The sequence below is a fragment of the Zalophus californianus genome, chromosome 2 (assembly GCF_009762305.2).
Source record: "Zalophus californianus isolate mZalCal1 chromosome 2, mZalCal1.pri.v2, whole genome shotgun sequence".
In the NCBI taxonomy this organism is placed as follows: Eukaryota; Metazoa; Chordata; class Mammalia; order Carnivora; family Otariidae; genus Zalophus; species Zalophus californianus.
The window spans coordinates 7128739-7135985 of record NC_045596.1 but is presented as its reverse complement, the minus strand read 5'-3'; the positions used below and the strand labels follow the sequence as shown (position 1 = coordinate 7135985).

At 41.7% G+C, this 7247-nt stretch overlaps 1 long non-coding RNA gene across 1 annotated transcript; it reads left to right on the top strand.

Annotated features, from left to right (window-relative positions):
- Positions 1 to 332: 332 nt before the first annotated feature.
- Positions 333 to 6284, top strand: LOC113925797. Its single transcript, XR_003521060.1, has 4 exons — positions 333 to 402; positions 4714 to 4837; positions 5543 to 5615; positions 6096 to 6284. It is a non-coding gene; the product is annotated as an uncharacterized LOC113925797 (long non-coding RNA).
- The last annotated feature ends 963 nt before the right edge of the window (positions 6285 to 7247 follow it).

Sequence of the window (7247 nt, the reverse complement as noted above, 5' to 3'; positions counted from 1 at the left end):
AGAAGACAGGTGATCTGATTCAATTTCCTCATAAACATGCAATGGCAAACCTCTTGGCAAAGAAGCTAATGGTACTTGCCGGCAGGAGAATCATTACATATTATGGAGTACATTCTGAAGGATGGACAGGCTTGCTTAGAGTAAACAAACCTGGAGCCTACGGATTTATGGAGCATTGCTCCCTGGAGAATGTTATATAACTATGGAAGTATAAAGCAGAGATGCATTCATGACTTAAATGGCTCACTTATGTGTAAATAATGTGAACTGCACTCATCATTTATAAAAGGCAACAGAGTGTATCTGATGTCACAATAATGGACTTGAAGAGCTCTGTCAATGGTTCTGAACCTGTTCCTGCCTCATCTGTATAATTTGACTGCTTTCACATCTCTGATTTGGGTGAGTCTGCTTTGATAATCTGATCCTTGTTTTATCACAAATATGTTCACCCTAAAATCGGGAATAGGCAAAGATGTTTGATTCATCATTGTGCTAGAGGTTCTAGCTAGTGCAGTAAGGCAAGAAAAATAAGAAAGAGAAGGCATAAATATAAGAAAAGAGAAGCTAAAACTGTCTTTATTCAAATATGTACTTTAAAAGACCATAAGAAATCTATAAAATAAATGATTAAACTAGTAAGTTTAGCAAAGTCATAGAATAGAAAGTTAATATACAAAAAATAATCATATTTCTGTATCTTAGAAATTATCATTTGGAAAACAATTTTCAATTCCATTCTGAATATCATTAATATAGTTAGGAATAAACTGGATTAAAAAATGTACAATATCTTTCAACCAAAAGCTAGAAGCATTGCTGAGAAAAGTTAAAGGAGACCTCAATAAATGGAGAAGCGCCATATTCGTGAACTGAATGAAACACTATATCGTTAACACGTCACTTCTCTCCACATTTATCTAAAAATCCTAGCAGACTTTTGTAGAACTTGAAGAGGTGATTATGAAATTGCAAAGGAGGTAAATCTAGCCAAAATAATCTTGAAAAATGAAGAACAAAGTTTGTATGAAGATGAATAAATACATCAATGAACTGAGTCTAGCATCCAGAAATAGTCTCACACAGGTATCACCAATTGATTTTTGGCAAAAACATCAAAGAGATTCAGTGGAGAAAGGATAGTTTTTTCCATAAATGTTGCTGGAAAAACTGGATATCCTATGGACAAAAAAAAAATGAACTCAATTTCACACCATATAAAACAAAACAAAAATTCAGAAATGGGTCATAGATACAAATGCAAGACCTAAAATTATAAAACTGCTAGAAGAAAACAAGAGTATACTTTCAACCTTGGGTAGGCAATTTGTTATGACACCCAAAGCAAACAACCATAAAGGAAAAAACTTAATAAATTAGATTTCACCACAAAAATAATAAGCTTCATTTCATCAAAATTTAAACTTTCTGTTCTTCAAAAGAGACTATTAGGAAAGTCAGAGGCAAGCCCCAGGTTGGGAGAAAATATTCCACATACATTTGAGATATATTTCATATCTAGAAAATATAAAGAACTACAGATCAATTTATAAAAGACCTAAAAAAATCACTTCACAAAATAAGATATAAAAATGGTCAATAAATATATGAAAAGATGTTCCACATCTTGAGCCCTCAGAGACATGAAAACAGTTGAATATGGCTGCGTCTGGAGAGTCTAAATAGAGAAAGGCGATGGGAAAGAAGGCAGGTGACTTCTGTTTTCCATCATGAACTTTTTTGTGCTATTTGACTTCCCAAAACAAGGGAGTAGGGTGTGTGTGTTAAAGCAAAACTTAAGTTCTAAAAATGAGCATGTCCTGGGGTGCCTGGGTGGCTCAGTCCATTAAGTGTCTGACTTACACTCAGGCCATGATCTCAGGGTCCTGGGATTGAGCCCCGTGTCCAGCTCCCCACTCAGTGGGAAGTCTGCTTGTCCCTCTGCCCCTCCCCCACTCATGCATTCAAGCTCTCTCTCAAATAAATAAATCAGTAAATAATGAGCATGTCCTATGAAGCCAATGTGTCTATCTGGTCCTGGTAGAAAACAGTTTATCCCAAATGTTCCAATGAAGAGCTCTCTATGAGGGAGGAACAGGCAGGGTGAAAGAGACAGCGGATGGTGAGGGACCCAGAAACCTGCAATGGTCGGAACCTGTCACCTTGCTCAAGGCTCACTGGACAAAGAGAGGACACAGAGCCCAGGTTGCAAACCTGGAACAGGGGAAGGAAGGACAGATGGAAGGACAGACCTGATGCCAGACACAAAGCACTGGAACAAAAAGGGAGTTCAGGGAAAAGTACCCAGAGCCCTCCTTCCTGCCCTCTAGTCTCCCGGGCCTCCACTGGCCAAACCCAACGGGAAGGCAGTGGACGGTGCAGTCTCCAGGGAACAGTAACCCAGGCTGGAGCAGTCCAGTAAGGATGGAGAATGGAGGGGAGAGAACAAATGGAGAACAGCCAGCAAACCCAGCAACCCCACCTTTTTGATACCTCCTTGAGAAATTCTTGCAGGTTCGGGATGAGATGTGCACAAAAAGAACCTGAGCCAAGGTGTTCCCTCTAGTACTGCCTGTACCATTGAGACGTTGTGTTCCCTGGGTGGAGAACCACACAGCCATTAAGAAGAAAGAGCTAGATTATGTATAGCAACATAAATGGGCCTCAAAAACACATGCATAATACTGCGGCAGTAAATTTTGAGAGCACATAAAACAATACCACGTGTTGGTCATGGGTACCTATGAGAGATAAAAAGTATGACTCCTGAGCTGCATGTGTGCACATTACATACGTGATGTGGAACTGGGACTGGGACCACAAACAACAGTAATAAACTACATTAAAAAAAAAAAAAACCAACTACACTTCAAGAACTCTAATGTGTGCCAAGTACTGTTGTAAGCACTTCAGATGTATGGTTTTTGGGTTTTTGTTTGTTTTTTTTAAGATTTACTTATTTATGGGGGGGGCGGGGCAAGGGAGAGGGAGAGAGAAGCCCAAGCAGACTCCTTGCTGAGTTCGGAGCCTGATGCAGGGCTCGAGGGCCCACCACACTGAGACCGTGACCTGAGCTGAAATCAAGAGTCGGCTGCTTAACTGACTGAGCCACCCAGGTGCCCCGATGTATTGCATTTTCTTTAAAGATTTTATTTTTATGTAATCTCTACATCCAACGCAGGGCTTGAACTCATAACTCCAAGATCAGGAGTCTCATGCTCCACTGACTGAACCAGCCAGGCACCCCTAAATGTATTGTTTCATTAGACCTTTTCACGGAGCCTATTAGTTAGTGGCCATTACACTCCTTCATTTCTAGAAGATGGAAAGGAAGCACGGAAAGGCCAATAACCTTCTCAATGTTCTTCATTTTCACTCATCCTTTCTTTTATCCAGAAAATATTTCCGGAGTTCCATTCTGTGCCAGGCACTGTTCTAGCCACTCAGATGACAGTAGGGAGAGAACCACGCCCTCCTCCAGCTCTCACTGTAGAGAGGGCTGGGAGAGAGACAACAGACAGAAATTATAAAGTCTAGACATTATAAAATTCAACGTCTGTTAGAGGAAATTAAAAGTCACAAAGAAATGAATAGGGCAGAGGAGATAGTAAGTGCCAGATGCACGGCAATCCTAAATAGGGCATTCAAGGAAGGCTTTGCTAGGAGGTGACATTTGAAGAGAAACATGAAGAAGGTGAAGACATAAGGCATGTGGATTTCTGGGGCAAGGGCAGTCTGGGCAGGGACACAGCTAGTGTTCGGGTCTGAGGCACCCACGTGCCCCCAAGTTCATGGAACAGTCAAGAGACTAGTCCCTCCTCTCTCACACACATTTGTCCACTGAGTGTCCCAAGCGTCTATAACAGGGCGTGGCACAGAAGTCGGCACTCAATCTATATTTGATGAACGAATGAATGAATGAATGAATGAACGAACGACTGAGAGGCAGAGTAATTGGAGCGAGGTGAGAAAGGTGATAGGAGCTGATCATGTGGAACCCTGCTGCCCTTGGGAAGACCGGCTTTGACTCTGAATGGGGTGGGAGCACTCTGGCCAAACTAAGACCCTACCCAAGACTTCAGTTTAAAAGGATCACTCTGGCTGCGGAGCAGAGAACAGTGAAGGCCGATGGGGGCAGGAGCAAGGAAAGCAATTAGGAGACCACCGTCCCACAAGCAGGTGACACTGCTGTCCCAGGCTGAGAGGCAGCTGTGTCACAGAGAAGTGGTCACCTATTTTGAAAGTGCAGAGATCCAGGAAGAGAGGTGCTCAGAAAGCCAAAGGTGGAGCTGGATTCAGTGCAGGGGGTCTGAGGCCCCGCCAGCCTGGTGCTGCAAACAAGGTGTTTTCTGAGGAATAGCAGAGCAGTAGGTGAGCACATGGTTGGCAGGGGGTGGGGCGCAGCTTTAACTAGGGCAGGCCCTCCATTCCCTGGCAGTTCTGCCCCCACCCCCGGAGGCCCACTTCTAATGCGGGGCTTTTGTGTGACTTACGAGGCACCCTTCAGAGTAAAAAAGACCCATTTGAGACCAGAACACCAGCGGCAGTTTCACCCTACACCCCCCCACACACACCCCAGCCCCAGCAGCCTCCTCTGCCTGGACCCCCGCAGCATACAAGTACCCCAATGGTCACTTTCTGGGCATATGGGAAGGGCAAGCCGGTCACCAAAGAGGACGGTTGATCAAACCAGTCCAATTCCATACCCCTTAGGACCAGCATACAAGGTGAAAACAAACAACAACCAACAAAACCCTTATTATCTCACGTGGAGGACAAATGTCAAAGGATACCTAAGAAAACCTAATGAAAAGAAAAAATACATAGAGGAGAAGAGGTAAGGAGGCAATCTTGCCTTACCAGAGTTTTTTTTCTTTAACAGAAAGGCACCCTGATTGAAACATACTAGAAATTCACAAGTAGAAACCCTAAGGTGTGGCCAAGGTGGTTTTACACAAGTCAGTGGGAGAAGGGTGGTTCCTTTAAATACAGATTGCTGCATCCAAAACTGCCTGTCAAACGGGGAGGAAAAGGCAGATTCTTCCTTTTATCTACAGAAAAAAATAATTTTCAGGAGAATGAAATCTTTAAAGATAAAAATATATATAGCAATAACTATTTAGGAAAAAATCTATAAAAATATGGGTATGCTCTTGGAATTTGTGGCACTGTGTGTCTGGGGGATTTCTTAAGCAAGACAGGAGAGTCAAAAAAAAAGGAAAACGAAACATTTGACTACTTAAGTATTTAAAATATGACAAAAAGACAATAAGCAAAGTCAGAAAGAATAGACTGGGAAAAATCTTTGAAGCACGTATGTCAGATAAAAGATTCTTATATTATGCTACTTCAGTAACTCCCATAAATTGGTAATATAAGGGCAAATAGTCCAGTTGAAAAATAATCAAAGGATAAAAATAGCCATTTGAGAGAAGGGGGAAATCCTGATGCTCATAGGCAAATGAAAAGGAGCTCAACTTCACAATTATCAGGGAAATGCCAATTAAAGTAACAATGAGTTAACATGTTTTTCACCCAACAGGGGACAAAAAGTTCAGAAGAATGTTACACTCAGCCCTAGTAGGGCATTGAGGGGATCCAAAGCCAAGCGGGAGGTTAGTAACAATTTACTAACAATGGGCATTGAAATCACTGCAGGGTGTAGGAAAGTGTCAAGCTCTGTTAAAAAAGATGTATATACATATCTATAAGGATATGTATATATATCTTTCTACTCAGCAATTCTAATTCTAGAAATCCATCCTATAGAAGTAAAAGGAGAGTAGTTTATTATGTTCTAAAAATCAAGTATCATGTTTTGGTTCGAGAATAAAATTTGTTCAAAATATAGATGACAATGCAATGTACATTCTGCATCACTGGAAATACAGTTTTCATGACCAGCTACCTATAACTTTCACATTTTTATTTATAAATGATAAGGAAGATTTTCAGGCAGGTATTTGCAAGCACTTGTCTGCAAATAATACAACCCCAGTGTAGGAAGGGTCTTTATTTCCAATAAATGTAAAGCCAAATTGGATATTATGATACAGGATATAATTTTCTCTTCTTCTTATTTTTAATTACTTGAGGAATCTTGAAACTGATGGCCATCCTGCTGGGGAGAATGACATGCCAGCTGAGTATCTGATTCTGAATATACACACATCTAACCTTCAGGAACCATGATAGGCACACAGAGCTCTCAAAGAAGTCCATTTAAAGAAAGAAGAGGAGACACATCACCCTTCACTCTGAGATTCCAATAAAAATAGCGAGAGCCTCCCACTTACAGTAGGAGATTCAGTGGCCCTCACTTTATATCTAGGGGCTTTTAAGAGGGTTGGGATGGAGACTACTTGTATTTCTTCTGCAGACTTCTCACTCTGAGCTGTTGCTGCTGCTGATTTGACTTTGTAGATCATCCAACACATACTGTTTATTTTTCATATCATGTTGGCTCATGCTTTGCCCATTCCCATCCTTTACTGCCCCAAACAATGGATTGGTTCCTATGAGGTTTTTCTGTGAGTGACAGCAAATCCAAAACAGCAGTTTATTTCCCTTTTAAAATTAAGTCAGGGGGGCGCCTGGGTGGCTCAGTCAGTTAAGCATCTGCCTTCGGCTCAGGTCATGATCCCGGGGTCCTGGGATTGAGCCCTACATCGGGCTCCTTGCTCTGTGGGGAGCCTGCTTCTCCCTCTCCTCCCCACCTGTGCTCTCTCTCACTATCTCTGTCTCTCTCTCAAATAAACAATATCTAAAAAGAAAATTTTTTTTTAAAATTAAATTAAATTAAGTCAGGGGTTCGGCAGTAGATGGCAGGTATGGCAGCTCTGTGATTATCAGGGACCCAGGTTCATTCTACCTTGTTGCTCTACTATCCTTAGCAAGTTATACTCATTACCTAATCCGCAGTGGCTGTGCAAGCCTCAGTTGTTACTTCTTCATCTCTTTATTTAAGCCAGCAGAGGGAATAAGGGGCAAAGAATTGCATGCCCCTTCTTTGAGAACACTTCTGGATGTTATGCATACTCTAGGTCTGTTTACTTCCCATGGACTAGAAACCCAGTGACATGATCACACCTGGCTACAAGTAAGACTTGAAAATTTAGTCTTTCCTTCTGAGAGCTTCTGACTGGAAGTTTAAGAGTACTCAATTAAGCCAAGCTCTCCTTTTTGCCTTGGCAACATCAGTTGGTGGCTGATGTCAAGGAGCCAAGTTCTTGGCAATCTATGGTGGA